At 39.5% G+C, this 18101-nt stretch overlaps 1 protein-coding gene across 7 annotated transcripts in view; it reads right to left on the minus strand.

The window, feature by feature from the left end:
• Positions 1-18101, minus strand: part of LPP (LIM domain containing preferred translocation partner in lipoma) — a 646929-nt gene that overhangs the window by 471747 nt on the left and 157081 nt on the right. For 5 of the 7 annotated variants that reach the window (XM_058556129.1, XM_058556125.1, XM_058556128.1 and 2 more), the window contains one exon: positions 528-591. The exons of the other annotated variants lie outside the window; for them this stretch is intronic. The gene's annotated coding sequence lies outside the window, so the exon portion shown is untranslated. The remainder of the gene's footprint in view (positions 1-527; positions 592-18101) is intronic. 7 annotated transcript variants of the gene reach the window in all.

The following is an 18101-nucleotide window of genomic DNA, read 5'->3' on the forward strand; positions in this document are numbered from 1 at the left end:
TCCATATTCTTAGGATTTTTTGTTGCTATTCTGCCTTAGATTATGTCTTTTTGTGATTTTTTTGGGTGGCTAAGAGACAGTGATGGATCCAACTAGTAAAGTTTGCCCCTTCAGAGCCAGGTAACACTGGCAGCATAGTATAGTGAAAAATGTACTCAACCAAGGGCCAGAAAGCTGGAGAGAAAGCCCTCCTGCCACACATTAGCTAGGGATACAAGACAATAGATAAGAACATCCTAGTACATGGCACATTACAGACTCTTAAATACTCGTTAAATCTGAATCTTCCGTGTTGATCAGATTTTTGTGCTTTTGGTATTAAACCTTAAGGGCTAAGAACTGAAAGGGAAAATTAAACCAAGAAGACATAAAAAGAGGGCCATGCTCTGTCTTGGCCATAGTTCAGGTTTTGGTGCTCATGAAATACCTTCGTATTTCTTCTGTTGGGAGTGAAATCAAACTTAAACGTTATTGGCTAAGATGCCTATTAGCATTTCATGAATATGAAGATGCCAATCCTCTCTTACCTCAGATAGCTAGCTCTCAGAATGGTCACTGGACACAAGGTTCAGCAAACTGCAATGCGAGGGTCTGGAAATGAAACAGGCAAAAGTTACTCTTAGGTACGAAACTATATTTATTCACTAATCATCATAAACTCTTATATCTATATAGCAGTTTCTTGTTTTGCAAAACATTTTCACATTCATTATCTCATTTCACCCCACAACAACCTGGTGAAGAAGCAGGAAGAGATTATTCTACTCACTTCATAGGTGAGGAAACAGAAGCTCACAGAGGGATAGGGAGGAAGACAAGGGATCTAACATCTCTCATAATTAACTTCACAAATACCATGTGAAATGAGTATTATTGCCCTCATTTTACAGATGTGGAAACTGAAGTTCAGAAAAGGTAGGTAACTTGCCCAAGACTACACAGTACAGTACATGGCAGGGAGTGACTTTGGACCTTCTGGACTCTGCCTGTTGGTCCAGCAGTCTTTCCTTTACACCTCAGTCTCTCCTAGGATATTAGGTTAGGAAAACACAAAGAAAAACAACTCACTGGCTTGATCACTAGCCTTGGTAGAGGACAGAATAATAAAATAATACCAGCTATTTGATAGACGTGCGGAAGTAGGACAAAACACATGGGATTTAGAGCCAGTCAGACTTGTCTTCCTCTTCCCGATGGCCTTAGGCAAGTTACTTAAACTCTCCGAGTGTCAATTTCCTTATATGTAAATGAGAATTATAATATCTACTTCATAGCCAAAGCTCAGTTAAACTCTGTTTGGAAGATTCTCCTCCATTACTTCATATTTGTAGATATAGACAGTGGTAGTATATAAAACGATACCATGTCTTCCTGAGCCCATGTTCATATGATCAAAGAATGGTGTTATAAACATCACGTATTGCTTTTCTTTTTATTGCCATGTCTTGGATTCATGCCCCTAGCTTTAAAATACCATAATATTTATGTATGTCAATCTCACATGGCCTCATCTAAGAAAACAACACAAAGAACTTTTGTTCCAAAAGACAAAGCTCCAAATTTAAAAATCAAGTGTCCCCTCAACTCACAAAAGCAAAAGATACTGCTTTAGTGAAAGACCTGCGGGTGTATCACATGCCATTCTAAAGTCTGTGCCTGTATGGTGCCTTAGGTTCAGAGAGATGGAGCTTCCCACAGGACAGCAAGAACAAGGGAATTTGTTTTAATACAATGGATAGATTGAGAAGTAAAAGAACTCTGGGAAGTCTTATTAAAATATCCCATTTTCATATAGGAATCAAATCAGATTAAGAAAACAACATGGTTCATAGGATACCCTGCAAGAAATTCTTGCATATGCCATCAAAAGCAAATCATTAATCACCTTTTAACATTATATGTTACAGTTTGAAAAATATTACATGACCATCATATTTTAAATCATCCTCATTATAATTCCAATGAAACTTTATTACCCCAATTTTACCAATAAGGAAACCAAACTTCCAAGATCACACGGTTAATACAGAGCAGATAAAAATTTAACCTTGTATCTTGATACCAAAACCAGTAAGGACTCATCTACTCATGATGCAGCCTCCCATTTGGGAGCGCTCTATGTGGAGGGAAAGGGAAAATGAGCATATACCATATAAAGTCAATTGTCAAGGCACCAAAGCACATTTAGTATCGAGTCCTGCTTCACTGGCAAGTGAAAAGAGAAAGAGAAGACTTTACATCTGTGGTCTAACCAGAAGGTGACACATTACTAAGCTGAGGCAGAAGGAGTGCTGGATGCAGGGTTACCATCAACACTTTCTCAGCTCTCCCCAGTGAAGTTTCAGAGATGCAACATCCTTGGGCAAGCTATCGAAACACAAGCCACAAAAACAACAGAAGTCAGCACCATTGAATTTTCGTGAAGTGGCCTTCATCAATAAGTCTCATGTTAAGCAGTAGAAAAACTGAAGCCTTCTAGCTAGAAAGTTTACCAGCCCTCTTCACGTGGTTTGAGTATCATGTGTCCCAGTAACTCGTGAGTATTTCCTAATGCAATGGAGTTCTCCCCTGGACCCATAAAGACATCTGGGACAACTGACAAATCCCACTCTAGCGTCTTGGTAATGAAGCCAGTTATCCTTGGCTGCCTCTGTGTGTTTTATGACTGCTGACCCAGAACCTGGCAGGTCTGCATCGTTTGTCAAACCACCCATCTTCTCCCAAGAAAAATGTTCTCATCTCCAGAAGCAATTTCAACCAAAAATAAAGAAACCTGCATAATCAACCTCTAAGTTATAAAACTTCAACCTATTAATTAGAAGCTATGCAAAAGCAAGACTCGCCAGACCTAGTTGGGACTAGGATAGAATAATTGATAATTTCTACTATATTTTGGGAAAAACAAGAGGGAACAAATGAAGCCAAAAAAAAAAAAGAGAGACAGAGAGAAAGAGAGTGGAAAGAAAAATGATGGGGAAAAAGGAAAAGAGCAGAAAAGAATGGAGGGACATGAGAAATGAAGAGAAGCAAAGAGACTTGTTTCAACAGGTTTTTCACAAACCATGGTATCTTTTGAATTGACCACTGCATCCTAGGACAACTTTTAGGCAACATAACTCTAGATGATGATTCTAACATTATGAACAAAAATTCCAACCCATTGGCATTAGAATTGCTAAGACCAATGTAAAGATGCCTCTTAATACTAGATATTTCACAAGTGCTACAGTGCAAATGGGCAACATGATAGGCTGTTAAAACTCCCACTAAGACCAGAACTGGGTAACCCTTTAGCCCGGTGGTCCCAGATGTTCTTTTTGAACAGGGGGTGTTATCTTGAAAAAAACATGTGGATTGAGGACATGGGTTCAGCTCTTAGCACTACAATTCCCAAATCTTTTGCATTAGAAGTTGCATGAAATATACATTTTTCTGTTTCTCTTTTCACAGGTCTTGACCTTGGTTGTCCCTAAACCACTGTGAAAAGGTTAGGAATTATTTTGTCTACACTTTGTGCCTTTTGGTAAGTTTTATGTGGTGGTGGAGGTAGGTGTAGTGAGAGGATTACTTATACTAAGATTTGTTTAAATTAAACAATGTCATTATCTTAAACATGATTATTAGGAAGTCTGTCCCCAAAAGCAATTGAAATGTTAGATTAGGCCAAAGGCATTAGATAACAAATATGGCAAGTCCTCCACCGCCATCATCAAATCCCGTATGACGAACATTTTTAAATGCAGTCTCTCACCTGCCACCCTAAGATACCTATCAAGAATACAACATATTCCATGGCTTATGAATGATTTGGTTGTCTCATTAAAGTAATGTTTGCAGGATTTAATTGCTTCCCTCCCTGATTTTAATTTCCTCACCTGTCAGCATTTATCAGAGGCACTGAGATCTTCTGACATCCTGGCTGATTGTGTTGAAATTAATCAGATTTTTAAAAAGTAAATTGCTTTGGCCTAAAGGTAATGCTCAACTTCTTCATGTGATATTTATAAGGTTTCTATCAATGGAACTTATAATCTAGAAATTAAATGAAAGATTTTAGGAATCCTAAGCAAAAATATGAGTAGCTTACAAATTTCCTAGACTTTAAAAGATCAAGACTTTCATGGGCCGGCCCCGTGGCTTGGCGGTTGAGTACGTGCACTCCGCTGCTGGCGGCCTGGGTTCGGATCCCGGGCGCGCACCGACGCACCGCTTCTCCGGCCATGCTGAGGCCGCGTCCCACATACAGCAACTAGAAGGATGTGCAGCTATGGCACACAACAATCTACTGGGGCTTTGGGGGGAAAAAAATAAATAAATAAAATCTTTAAAAGATCAAGACTTTCAAAAAAATTCAATCAACAAGTGCTTATTGAACATATAGCACTTGCCAGCAATCACTTTTGGGTAAACAGAAGAGTAAAACATGAAGCTACCTCAGAAGTTTGAAGAAGGTAAAAATTAATTAATTAAGCTGAACTCACCTTGACTGAAGTAGCTGACAATCTGGTCACTCAAAAGGTGCATTTTGTATTTACAATTGTGACCAGTTACATACATTATGCTCTCACACAGATTAATGGTTTTACTCTTCACCTCAATCCAGTGAAGTGAAATTGGTGTTATTGTTAATAATAGTAGCAATATTCCCATTTGAAAAATGACAAAGCTGAGACAAAGAGTGGTAAAGGGACTCTTCCCTAGACAACTGATTATGGGCAGACCTGGTCTTGTGATCTAAATAAAATCAGAAAAGACAGCATGATCGCTTTGGAATAAAGAGAGAAAAAAATTCTTTGCAAATCCTCCACACATAATTATTCAGTGCTAATTCTTGTGCTAATATCTATCAGTAATGGTGCTTAAGACAGCCAGGAGACTCACAAGCACTAAGCTGTTCTATAAGAAGTAAATGAAATGACGGCTAGAGAAATACCTTGTAATGTGTCCTAACATCATGAGATTATTTTTCTATACTTGTTACTATTTCTACTTTGGAATATGGAAATATGCATTCATGCAGTAATTAGATCCCAAAAGTGAGCCTATCTTTCAGTTATTCTGTTGGTTCTAAAGCCCCTAAATTAAACAGAATGAAAAAGGTTGCATGCATGCAATTGGGGGGCAGGGAATTCAAGGATAACACATGGAATTTAGAGGTTGGTTTTCACAAAAATGGCTTTATAACCAAACATAACCAAATCCTAGTAGGGTCTTATCTTTCCAGTGGGCTCTGAGCCCCAACTTAACCCTTAAGTGTCTCCCCTGCTGTGAAGTTTTTCCTGACCCAGAAAGTTTGGGTGAAACAGCCTTTCTGAAGACCACCATAATGCCTGGTTCCATACCTAGATCACTAAAATTACCACAGTCTTATCACTTTTATTTGATTGTATGCCTCAAAGACAGAAATCTTGTCTAACTCAGTTTCTTGAATCCAAACCCCCAATCGAGATTCTGGTCCTTAGTAGGTAGTCAGGAAAATGTTTATTGAATGAATGCACAAACAAATGAAAAAAGTGTTCTATGTAATTCCTGTAGCACCTCACTCAATGCCTGTCATATAAGAAGAGCTTAGTAAATGTTGGTTGAATCGCAATTAATTGAACATTTAATTTAAAAAATATAATGTTCAGGGGCCGGCCCTGTGGCTTAGCAGTTAAGTGCATGCGCTCCGCTACTGGCGGCCCAGTTTCAGATCCCGGACGTGCACCAACGCACCGCTTCTCCGGCCATGCTGAGGCTGCGTCCCACATACAGCAACTAGAAGGACGTGCAACTATGATGTACAACTATTTATTGGGGCTTTGGGGAAAAAAAAAGAAGGAGGATTGGCAATAGATGTTAGCTCAGAGCCGGTCTTCCTCAGCAAAAAGAGGAGGATTAGCATGGATGTTAGCTCAGGGCTGATCTTCCTCACAGAAAAAAATATATATATATAATGTTCAACTAAATGATTTTAAAAGCTACTGAGTAAGTGAGGGGTTCAATGAGGAGTTAAGTAACCTGCAATGACCAAGTCATCATTAACCCACTAAAGGGGTGAAGAAATGTTTTTCACAGGAAGAATAATAAAGGCTGAACATATAAGTAAAAATGTAGGCAGGAGTTGAGAAAATTCATGTAGAGAAAAACAATATTTGTCAAGAAAATAATGTTAAGTTCTAGATACAAAATTGCAAAATAAAAGAGGAAACAAATCTAGAGAAACAGAAAAAAATTTTAGGACTATAAATATGAATAAAATCGCAACAAGGAGAAATGGAGAAAAAGAGAGAGGAAGGGAGAAATTCTTGAAATAATGAATTGTAAAAACCAAGCCATGCGTGTAAAAAAGAAAAAGAAAGAACTCATTGGATAGATCAAAGACAAAAGAGTTACTCAAGCTAAAAGTAACATTCACTAAACACTATGTTTCTGTAACTGAGCTAAGCATTTTACATACTTTAATTCTTAAAAATATTCTTGGAAGTCATTATTATATCCATCTTGCACGGTAAGTAAACCAAGGCTTAGAAGGATGAAGTAATTTGATCAAGTTCAGACACCTAGTAAATTGTGGTACTAGAATTTATATACTAGCCTTTAGACCCACAAACTCATACTGTTCCTGGTATCTAACAGACAAAAGAAGAGGGCTTGAAAGAGGACTATAGCGTTGGATACATGTTGGCAATCTAGAAAGTGATGTGTAAAGAGAGAAGGCATAAAGAAAATGAGCATCCAAACCTTTTTAAGCCCTGGGGTGTAAGTAGCAAGAAAAAGACTGAAGGCGGAGAGAAGGTGGATGGGGGAATTGAAGCTACCTGTGAGCATCTGAGGACTGCCATGTATAAGTCATATTATACTTCCGCAAAATATGCAATGCTAGAACTATTAGGGTTGAAACAATGAAAACTCCAGTTTCAGAGCAATGTAAAGAACTTTAAACATGAAGCTGTCCAGCAGTAGAACAAACTGCCTCACAACGAACTGGAAGTGTTCAAGCAGAGGCTAAACGGCCATCTGTCAGGGAAAGCATGTGTCACATCCTGACAGTGGGAGAGACCCTGCATTAAAAGATGCGCCAGTGCAATTCTGTGTTTCGGAAATTTAGCTGCCCAATACTGAGAGATAAACGACAGCTCAGATCCCTAGATAAAAATTTGAAGAATGCCTTTTGAAGAAGAGACCCCTGGATAAAAATAACATTCATTCAATACATCCATGGAACGCCTACCATGTGCCAAGCATAAGACAGTCCCCATGTTCCAGAAATTTAGACAAGGAGGCAGAAAAAGCATTTTAAAGAGTTAAAACAGAACTGCTGCCAGGCAATCTGTGAGCCTAATAAAGGGCTAGGAAAAACCATAACTAGAAGTCTAAGAAAGAAAGAAAAAAGACTAAATGGCTTGTAAGTAACTACGGGCAGGAAACATCAGTTTTGCAGAAAGAAAAGGAAGTCACCCAAGGCCTAGGTTTAGGGAAGAGCTAATTCAAAGGAGTGACCAAAGGTCAAATCAGATCTCACTTTGGGGTAACTGAGACAGACATGGAGAAAGAATCAGAAGAATGTTAGAAAACAGAGTTTAACTGACAAAGATCACAGGTGAGGGAAAGCAATCAAATGTTGGATGAGAAATAGGAAAAAATGAGATCTTGCAAAAGACCATCCAACTTATTTGAAAATGAGAGAACAATACATTTGAGAGTCTGCAAGCCTGCTTTCACGGTTTGCCAGATTTACTCATTTCCATACACTGCAACCTCTCTCAAGACCCAACTCCTCAAAACGCTACTCTAAAACAGGAGAGAAGCATTAAAGAGAAAATCTAATATCTGGGTCTGGTTCTGTTGCGTTTCTCAGCATTCTTCACTACAATTTCACAGTCCGACCAGTTTATATTAAAGAAAACAGATCACATAAAATATTAGCATACGCAAAAGCAAAATTAAGAGTAATTTTTATTGGACAATCTCCCTCCTGCAGGAAGGAAAAAAGAGAGAAAGAGAGAGAGAGAGCTTTGATAGAGAACTGGGGGGAGGCGGTAGCTGTCCAGTGAGATAACTTGTAGTGATATAAAAGATAATGGTTGTGTGCACAATTTCCCTTCTTGTGACTTATAACTAATCTAAGTGAAGAAAGAAGTGGTTGCTTCAACTCAAATTCCCTGATCTTTTTTCCCACAGAGCTCCAATTCTAAACCAGAAAATGAACAAGCAGTCAACTACTCCTTCAACTTCTCTCTCAGCCTTGGCAAAGACAAAGCACGTTCTGTTTAAAGGGACAGAGTCATTACTATTGAAAAGCAGAAGAGAGAGCAGTGGTGAAAATATGCAAAGAGTTTAATATGCAAAAAATATGGAAATGTTCACAAATAAGTTCAATAATTATATATATTTGGCATCACCATATTTATAAAAGAAGTTCAGAAACATTTACCTTGAAATTCCTGAAACTGAAATAGGAAATCAAAAGAAAAAAAAGAGGAATGCACTAACAACTGGGTTCTTGTCCCAGCTCCATCACTAACCAGTGCCATTGTCTTGGTTAAGTCTCTTCCAGCTCTCCTCTCCCATGAAATGAAAGGACTGGATTAGATCCGTGGGTTTCAATATGTGGTCCATAAACACGTAGCGGGCCCTCCAGACCTTTTCAGGGCTCTGCAAGTTCATAATACTAAGATGTGATGAGCCTTTTTCACTGTGTTGACATTTGCACCAACGGTGCAAAAGCAATAGTGGGTAAAAATGGCTGGAGTTTTAACATGAACCAAGGCAGTGGCACCAAAATGTACTGATAGTCATTGTACTTTTCACCACCAGACACCCACAGTAAAGGGAGGAGAGGGCGACTAGTTTCACTTAAGCCTGTCCTTAATGCATTAAAAATTAATTTTATTAAATCTCATCCTTGAGTACACACCTTTTTACTATTCTGTGTGATGGAATAGTAAGTATGCAAGAAGCACTTCTGCAGAATCCCAAGCCACAGTGGTTGTCCCGAAGAAATGCACTTGTTGTTTGTTTGATTTGAGAGCTGAACTAACAGCTTTTCACATGGAGTATCATTTTTATTGGAAAGAAGGACTGACAAAGTATGGCCATTCAACTTGGTCACGTCAGACATTTTCTCAAAAAGAAGCCAAGAGAGGGGGCCGGCCTGGTGGCGCAAGTGGTTAAGTGCACGCGCTCTGCTGCAGCAGCCCGGGGTTCGCTGGTTCGGATCCCAGGCATGCACCGACGCACTGCTTGGCAAGCCACACTGCAGCGGCGGCCCATATAAAGTGGAGGAAGACGGGCACAGATGTTAGCCCAGGGTCAGTCTTCCTCAGCAAAAAAAAGAAGAGGATTGGCAGATGCTGGCATAGGGCTGATCTCCTCACAAAAAAAAAATAATAATAAAATTAAATTAAAAAAAAAAAATAAGCCAAGAGAACCCATCATTCCAAGGAAAACAACTAACAGTATTGGTTGCCAATGATAAAATTCAAGTTTTAAAGTGAAAATTAGAATTTTAAATATCTTGCATCTACTATTGTACACTTGACATCTTTCTAATACTTAAAATACTTTTTTGATGAAAGCAGTGGTGATATTAATGAATGTGGTTTTTTATGTTATAGAATGAAACATGTCAACATTTGGAAGATATGCACAACTTGGTGAACCAATATTTTCCAAATGACCAATGTGTGATGCTACATAACCATAGATGAAGATCAACTCAAAGTGAAAATTAGACCAATGGGTTTTAATATAACAGAGGATAAAAAAGTTTATTGAGGGGCCGGCCCCATGGCACAGTGGTTAAGTTTGGTGCACTCCACTTTGGCGGCCAGGGGTTCGTGGGTTCGGATCCCAGGTGTGGACGTACATCACACGTCAGCCATGTGTAGTGGCAACCCACATACAAAAAGAAGAAGACTGGCACAGATGTTAGCTTAGGGTGAGTCTTCCTCAGGAAAAAAAAAAAAAGAAAAGGTTATTGATATGATTTCAGATTTCACTTTGTAACTAAACTTTAGGGAACTACTACTTGTCAATTTTTGGTATACTATCAAAGCAGAAAAGTCACAATTGCCTCCTTTTTGCTTCCTTTTCCAATCCTTCCTATAAATCCCGTCTAGATTTGCTTCATAAACTTTAATCAAAACACATATCACAACAAGTTAAATGCAGAAATAAAAATCCAGTTGCCACTTTCCTTGCTAATTTTTTTCGTTTTGGAAAATGTACCTATTTTCATACAAATATTTTTCTTTAAAATATCTTTATTTCTGTTTTTTAATTTCTAATATGATGAATGTTATTTGCTACAACTCACATAAACAAAACCTCATGCTGAACAGCGTAAAGAGGTCCTGAGACCACGCCCCTTGCCTAGATGGCCTTCCTGCACGCTCCCTTTCTGCTCAGTACTAATCTCTGATTCTCAGCCATGAGGGAAGATACAGAGTGGTTCAGCTCTACTTTCAGATCCGGCTACCTGTTTACCTGTATGTAGCTGCCAAGTCAGTGAGCATCTGGAAACACTGAAACATCTGTATAACTTCACCACGGAGCAGGCGTTTCATTAGTAACAAATATTCATTGCGCGCCTTCTGTGGGGCAGGCACTGGTTAACAGGGCACCTGGATCAGAATCCAGACTCCATTATTACTTGAGGTATACTCCTGGTCAAGATATAAAATCTCTCTAAACTCGTTTCTTAAATGCAAAATAAGAAAGACAATAGGACCTACTTCATAAGATTATTGTGTAGCTCCAATGAAATGATCCATTAAAGAGCTTACTAAACACAGTGCTTAGCATATAGTAACAAATTAGTAAATCTTACCCATTGTTATTATAAATAGGATGTCTCCTACCAAACAGACTGTTTGTAATGTACATGAAAGAAATAAAAACAGTTTAACCATAGATTACCAGGGGCTCAAAATCGAACCCAGTTGCTGAAGCATTCCGTTCCATGAAAGCAGAGAAGCAAAAGTATTCAGGAGTCCTTGTTTCACACCTCAAGAGCAGAGAATCTATTTTTGGTCAGAAATGAAATCAGGGTTGTAAAAATGACCCAGCCACTGCATAAATTCCTAAACTTTCTGTGGTCAAATGAGCAAGCAGTTCATACTCAACATCACTGTCAGCACTGTGTTGACAGGACAAAGGACAACAGAGGAGTGAGGAGTCAAAGCAAGTTCCTGATTACACAAGAGAGAAGACTTTTACTTTTCCTTTGTTTGGCCAAAAAGTCATGTTCATTTTATCTCTTTACTCCACTTCATTAGAAACCCAGAAGGAATGAAGTTGGGGAAAAATAAGGATGCTCGTCAATCTGAGGTCAGACCAGAAGCAAAAAGGATGCCCTCACATTGCTAAGAGTAGATTACAAGTAGGAGAGAGGAGGCCCTTGATAAATGTCTTTAAATTAAAAATATTTGGAGGAATAGATGCATGCACACTTACCTACAATTTCTTTATAAAGATAGAAAGGAGTCAGTCATTAAACTAGTTATATTAGTGGGGCTCAATTTCATTTTTAAAGTAAAAAACATGAGGCCACCTTTATTTAACTTTATTTCATCAACTCTAAGTACAACCACCTCAAGTATCAATATCTTACCAGCCTGATAAGACTTTAACTGCTGATTTAATAGAATGATGTAAGTTATGCTTCCAGAATAATGTATAGAAATGATCATGCCCCCTTAACAGCACTTGGATCTTCAATCAGGAAATTCAATTTTAGCTGCAAAACTATGTTTTGGCAAAAGTGCAATTGAACTCAGTGTACTTGTCACAATTCTAAATATACTCCGGTCACCATGACAACAAGGGAGACTGATGGATCGCTTAAAAGAGTACGGTATATTTAATTGTCAGCATTTTAAACTGACTCAGAAAAATGCTGTGTGATAGGTCTACTCACCATGGTTACTGTCGACTGAGTCCATAATAATAAAAGATTCACATGCGCACATCAAGAATGTGCGCACAAAGAACGTAAAAGTCGGAAGGCCTTGTATTTCCAACCACGCCAAATGCCAAACTTAAAGCTTCAGAAAAAACTTGTTTGCATTAAGGTACTACTCAAAAACCTCTCTCTCAGAGGTTCTTGCTCCCTCTCTTAGAGTAAAGATAAAGATGATCTCAAGGTTATTTTCCCCTGGGACATATCTGGAATAGGGGGTGAGACAGACTCTTTGTTCTTTCCTTCCATGTGGATTTGTTCTCAAATGATAACCTTCTGGAACCCACTCAATCCCTAAACAACCATTTCCTGAGCTCCTCTCCTAGGTCAGGCAAATCTTCTACAGGCTAGGAATAGAGCGGCAACAACCAGACATTGTCCCACCTTTAGGGAGTTGACATCCTAAGACAACAGCTGACATCTTCATTATTTAATGAAGAAATAATCCATTAAAGAGAATGAAATAATCCAAATGAACTGACCCATTAGAGCTTACTATATACAGTGCCTAGCATATAGTAAGCACTCAGCAAATCTTCACTGTTATTGTTATAACTAAGAGCTCTTTCACCAAACCAGTTTGCAATGAACGTAAAGAAAACAAAGACATACTAACCCTGCTTTCGGAGAACCATGAGTGCTGTCTATGTAGAATATAAAACAAGTTAATAGGAGAAAGTGATGGGGAAGGGACAGGTGTGCTACTCTAGCTAGAGATTAAGGAAGATCTCTCTGAGATGACATTTACTGAGCCTTGAATGACGGCTCCAAGCCAGAAATCAACAGAATCAGAGGAAGGTAGGGTGGGAACAAACTTGGCTTTTATACAGGCAAAAGGAAGGTCTGTGAGTCTGTAGCTTACTGAGTGAAGTGGTTAGGAGTGGGAGGTAAAGGAGAAGTCAGAGCCCACCTCATAGGGCCTTGCAGGCCACAGAAAGGTTTTTCGAACGTTTCTAGATACTATGGAAACTACTGTATGGTTTACGGGGAGGCCGGTGGGGGAGGAGGGGGCAGTTGATACGATCCAATTAACAATTCTAGAAGATCTCTCTGTGTGGTATGGAAAAGGGCCACAAGGGGAAAGCATATTGGTGGTGAGCACGATACAGTCTGTACAGAAACTGATATATAATAACGTACACTTGAAATTTACACAATGTTATAAACCAATATGACCTCAATAAAAAAATAAAAATTAAAAAAAAAGTATAGAGACCGTTTCAGAGACTCCATTGCTAAGTCAAGGTAATGGATGGTGACTTTGATTGAGTCACTATACTCCTACTCCAGTGCTTTTCCATGGCTCCATGCTTACCCTCTCAACTTGCAAAAGAGATAGTGAATGCAATCAGACTCAGGAAATATTCTGGAGGCAGAGCAAACACATACTGGCCAAGCATGTACTCTGAGCAAAGAGTGGACTGAGCAAAATGAGTTGGACAGAGTCTCTACAGATGGTGGTTGAATAAGCCCCATGATTCAGCAGGTCTGGGTGGGGCTAAAGATGCAGCATTTCTAGCAAGCTGTGAGGCTTGATGCTGATGCTACTGCTCCATGAACCACACTTTGAGAACCAGGGCTCAAGGAGAGTCTGGGGACTGGAACACCTGTGGAGCAGGAGGCTAGGAGAGACTGGCTTAGAGTAATAATAGGTGAATAGAGAAAAGGGTTTAACCCAAGAGATGTAGAAAAAAGAAACTATCTAAGACTTGAGGACAAATAATCCATGAGTGAAAAAAAAAAGATGGTGAAATTGACTCTGAGCTTTCTTTAATGATACTGTTCACTATATAGATAGTTTTTATCTATCTAACGCAAAGCACTTTCACAACTAATATTTCCTATAGCCACAGTCTATCCCTATAAGATAGGGCCAGGGAAAATGATTGTGGTTACAGGTAATAATAATAACAATACCAGTCATTTGAGATTGGTTTATTTATTTATTATTTAATCATGATTATTATTATTTATTATTTGTTTATTGACAGCTTATTCTGTGCCAGGCACATTACAACATGTACTATCTGCAGTTCTGACAACAACCCTGTTCCTATTTCACAGATGACAAAACTGAAACTCGGAGACATATGTAGCTTGTCCAGAATCACTCCTGCTACAGCTGGATTCAAGCACAGGAACGAACCCTAAAATCCATGACCTTCACCTCCATTCTGCCTAAGAAGTTGAATATCGAGGAGAATTAGATGCCCACTTCGGACCTTCATCCTCAAAGTCAGGATTTCCCTCCATTCTGACGAAGCTTCAAGAAGGTAAGTGGCAAAACTTGATCCATGGACTCTAGTAGCATAGCAGTGAAATACCCAAGGTCAGGTGGCCAGTCTGTAGCAGGACTATGACTCATCTCACATACTCATAAAATAAATATGAGTGTTTCTGTGCTCATGCTCAGACTCACATCTCTATACTCCTACTGCAATGCTTTTCCACGGCTCCATGCTCACCCTCTCAACTTTATTCTGCTTTTGCTTTACAACTTTTTCTGCCCAGAAGAGTACCCAGCTCTCTACACAGTGATGCATTGGGAGCGAGGATGTGAGAAAGAGGCCCTCCTTTGTGAAGATGCATGCTGAACGGTAGTAGATATTGACAAGGCATCAGTAGATAAGAAAGATGAGCTTAGACATTTCCCCAGCCCAGGAAGTGGGTAAGAAATGAGCCACAAGATCTTCCTTCTAGTCACCCACACTGTGCTTTCCCAGGATGATTCACAGGTATGGCTCCACGGATCTGACAAAGGGGACCGTCTTCAGGAAGATGAAAGGATGTTTTTATGCCTGCTTTCTTTTTTTTTTATTTGTTCCTTCTTGAGTAATAACTATTAATTGTGCTATGCGGGCAGTAGAGAGATGAGTCTACCGGGAAGCCAGCGCAAATCCATCAAGTGCTTTTAGTCCGAGCTTTTTAGAAGCAATTGCTTACCACATTTTCCCTGCTCTTTTTCTCACAGCTAGAATTAAAGTGGATTTTACCACACAATCACCCCATTGCCCTCCTCCCCCACCTCCAAAATGAAAACAAGAGATGACTATCGGTCTATCACCAGCAAAATCACGAGCTGTGTGTGAGAAAACCAATTCATTTAGTGTTTATAAAGCCTAAGTGTTGGTCCCCAACATAGGTACTCCACATACATTAACATATGACAACCCTGTGAAGCAGATATTGTCCAATTTGGACAGATGGAGAAATTAATGCTCAGAGATGATGTTATTTGTCTAGAGTGTGACAACTAGAAAATAGCAGAGCTAGGAAGTAAACATAGGTCTTCTGACTCCAAGGCCAATACTTTCTTCACTCATTACAGCCTCCCCATACACACTTCCAAGAAAATCCACAATCTTCCATTCTGTTCTGCAGAAGAATCAAAGCTTTAAATATTTCTTAGAAATAAGGCTACATATAACCAAAAGGCCTCTTTCAAGAGGCCTTTTCTAGGAATAGTGAGCAACACAGCCACTGTAGATTCTATAGAGCTTGCCTCTGCCCAAGGCAACATGTTCTTAACTATATCTGGATTCAGGAATCAGTTAGAGTCTGCACCATGCCTAATATAGAATCACAGAGATTCTTGAATTTCCAAGCACAGTGCTCTGACCAAATAACAACATCACACAAAGCATGCCTCCTCACCCACCCCCAGGGCTGTACTGAAGAGGGCAGAATCAGGGGAGTGGACATAATGGAAGACCAAGGGCCTATAAGTCATGTGTTCACAGAAGCTCTGGCTCATTATGAAGCAGAATAAAATAAAATAAAGTAAAATAAATGAAAAGTTAATATAGTCCAAGTTTAAACTCACCTTTCATTATTATTCCCACTCTTTATAGTATACATAGATGTCAGAAAGGCTCAAACAAGAGGAAAAATAAGAATAATCCAGTCTTCCGGCCCTTAGATATAGTATTTGAACAAGGTGAGGATTAATATGTGTAAGCAGCATCATATTCTGTCTCCCCTTACCCAGAGGGGTGGTGAGGTTAAGCATTTTGAAAAGATTCTTTATCATAAGCAGAGCTGACAGGGACACCTGATGGGAATGGGAATTAAATCAAGAGGTAAATAAACACTTGGATCAATGTCCTTTACTTTTGGTGGCTAACTTAAAAAAAAGGGTTGACTTATAAAGGTGGATATTTCTCTCTTCCAACCATAAACACAGAGTAGCTTCACAAGGTTTTCTCTTTTTTAAAACTTATTTCGTTTCTCAATAAATGCCAGTTAACCACCTTCTATGTGCTAGTTAGTGTGCGGTTTTGGGGGGGAAAATGGTAGAAAGAGAAAAGGACACACTCCCTATTTTCAAAGACTAAAAGTCTGGTACCTGAGGCCAAGCACAAAATGTTGTGATTTTTTTTTAAGTCAGCAAGTTATGTTCTCAATTATGAAAATACCAAATGTCAGATTCTTCTCCAGTCCAAGCAATAATGTAAAATGAGCCAACTCTCCTGAATCAGACTTTTTTTTGTTGTTTTGTTTTTTTTTTTTTTGTGAGGAGATCAGCCCTGTGCTAACATCCGCCAATCCGCCTCTTTTTTTTTGCTGAGGAAGACGGCCCTGGGCTAACATCTGTGCCCATCTTCCTCCACTTTATATGGGACGCCGCCACAGCATGGTTTGCCAAGCAGTAGGTCGGTGCGCGCCTGGGATCCGAACCAGCGAACCCCAGGCCGCCGCAGCGGAGCACGCGCACTTAACCGCTTGCGCCACCGGGCCGGCCCCTGAATCAGACTTTTTTAATGAAAATTATGACTGTTGAAGCTTTTTCCTTGAATGCCAACATTATTAGAACTCAGAGGAGAATACAAGGTCAATTTACTGTGCTTCATATTCTTCCTAGGCTCTAACCAGTGACCAATAAAAAAAATTGGGCCACATATGCAATTTTAAATTTTCTAGTCACCACATTTATAACGAACAGTAAAAGAAATTTATTTTACAAATAGATGCAAAATATTATCCTTTCGACATGTGGCACTAGCCACATTTCAAGTGTTCAACGGCCACATGTGGCTAGTGGCTATCATATTGGACAGCACATCTCCAACCTCTCCTCAACCTTCACTTCTAGTAAGTGAACAGAGCAAAACATTTGTTTGGGAAAGGAGTTAAGTTTGACAATAGTTGTCAAGATACATGGATACCCACAGGCCAACCCGACCCACCCAATATTGCAAAATATTTCTCTCAACCCTATACCTCAAGACCAAGAGACTGCAGGACGCTGTGACAGCAAATGCTGAAGAGGAAAAATGGCTCCATCTCATATGTGAGGATGAGGAAAACCAAACAGGAGCAAGGATTACTACCAACAAAATGGCAACTTAGCCACTCTACCCATTAGGATACTGATATCATCACATACAGGACCTAAGATCTACCCTCATATCTTTTCTGGCTTGAATCAAGGTTTATTTTCCAACTCTAGTCATCAAGACTTTTGTTTCCCAACCCCACTGTGCATCCTCTGAGAATAATACAGCGTAGGTAAAAATTCAGTAAACCTGCAATGCATCAATGCATGGGCTATCGAAAAAAAGAGGTAAGAAACTCTTCACCTTTTCGTACTTTCTGGTTTTGGTCCCTGGATATGGAAAATTCTGTTTCCTTGTCAAAAGATAAAGAGCTCTCCCTCCATCACTCTCCATTACTTCGTCCTCCAGGATAGGAGGGGGGATGATAATGGCTGACATCCAGTAAGCCATATTAATCAAGGGGAAGGATCATCTCCAGAATCATCAGGAAGGATCGGTGGAGTACTGCTTTCCCTAATATTCTCCTTTCTGCTGGAGATTTGGCTTCTGACGTGGGCCCCAATCCCTGTGTTGTTCACTGGGTAAGAATACACAAAACCAGCACTGTCGATCAACTCTCCCCTCAAGCAGGCCCCAGGGTTACGACTGGAGAACAGATTGTAGCAAGCCCCAACATGGGCCTCAGGTCCAAACCACATTTTGTAATTGAGCTCTGGAAGCCACTTGCTCTGGGATTTTGGGCCTTCCATTAGAATGAAGCTAGTAGTTTGAAGACTAGTCAGTCAAATTACTCACCACTAATTTGCAAAGGTGTTACAGTGCTAATAGTCCCAGACAACTGGTCTTTAGTTAAAACATAATAAAACAAAATTGATCAGCAG

The sequence above is a fragment of the Diceros bicornis genome, chromosome 15, assembly GCF_020826845.1.
Source record: "Diceros bicornis minor isolate mBicDic1 chromosome 15, mDicBic1.mat.cur, whole genome shotgun sequence".
NCBI classification, from domain to species: domain Eukaryota; kingdom Metazoa; phylum Chordata; class Mammalia; order Perissodactyla; family Rhinocerotidae; genus Diceros; species Diceros bicornis.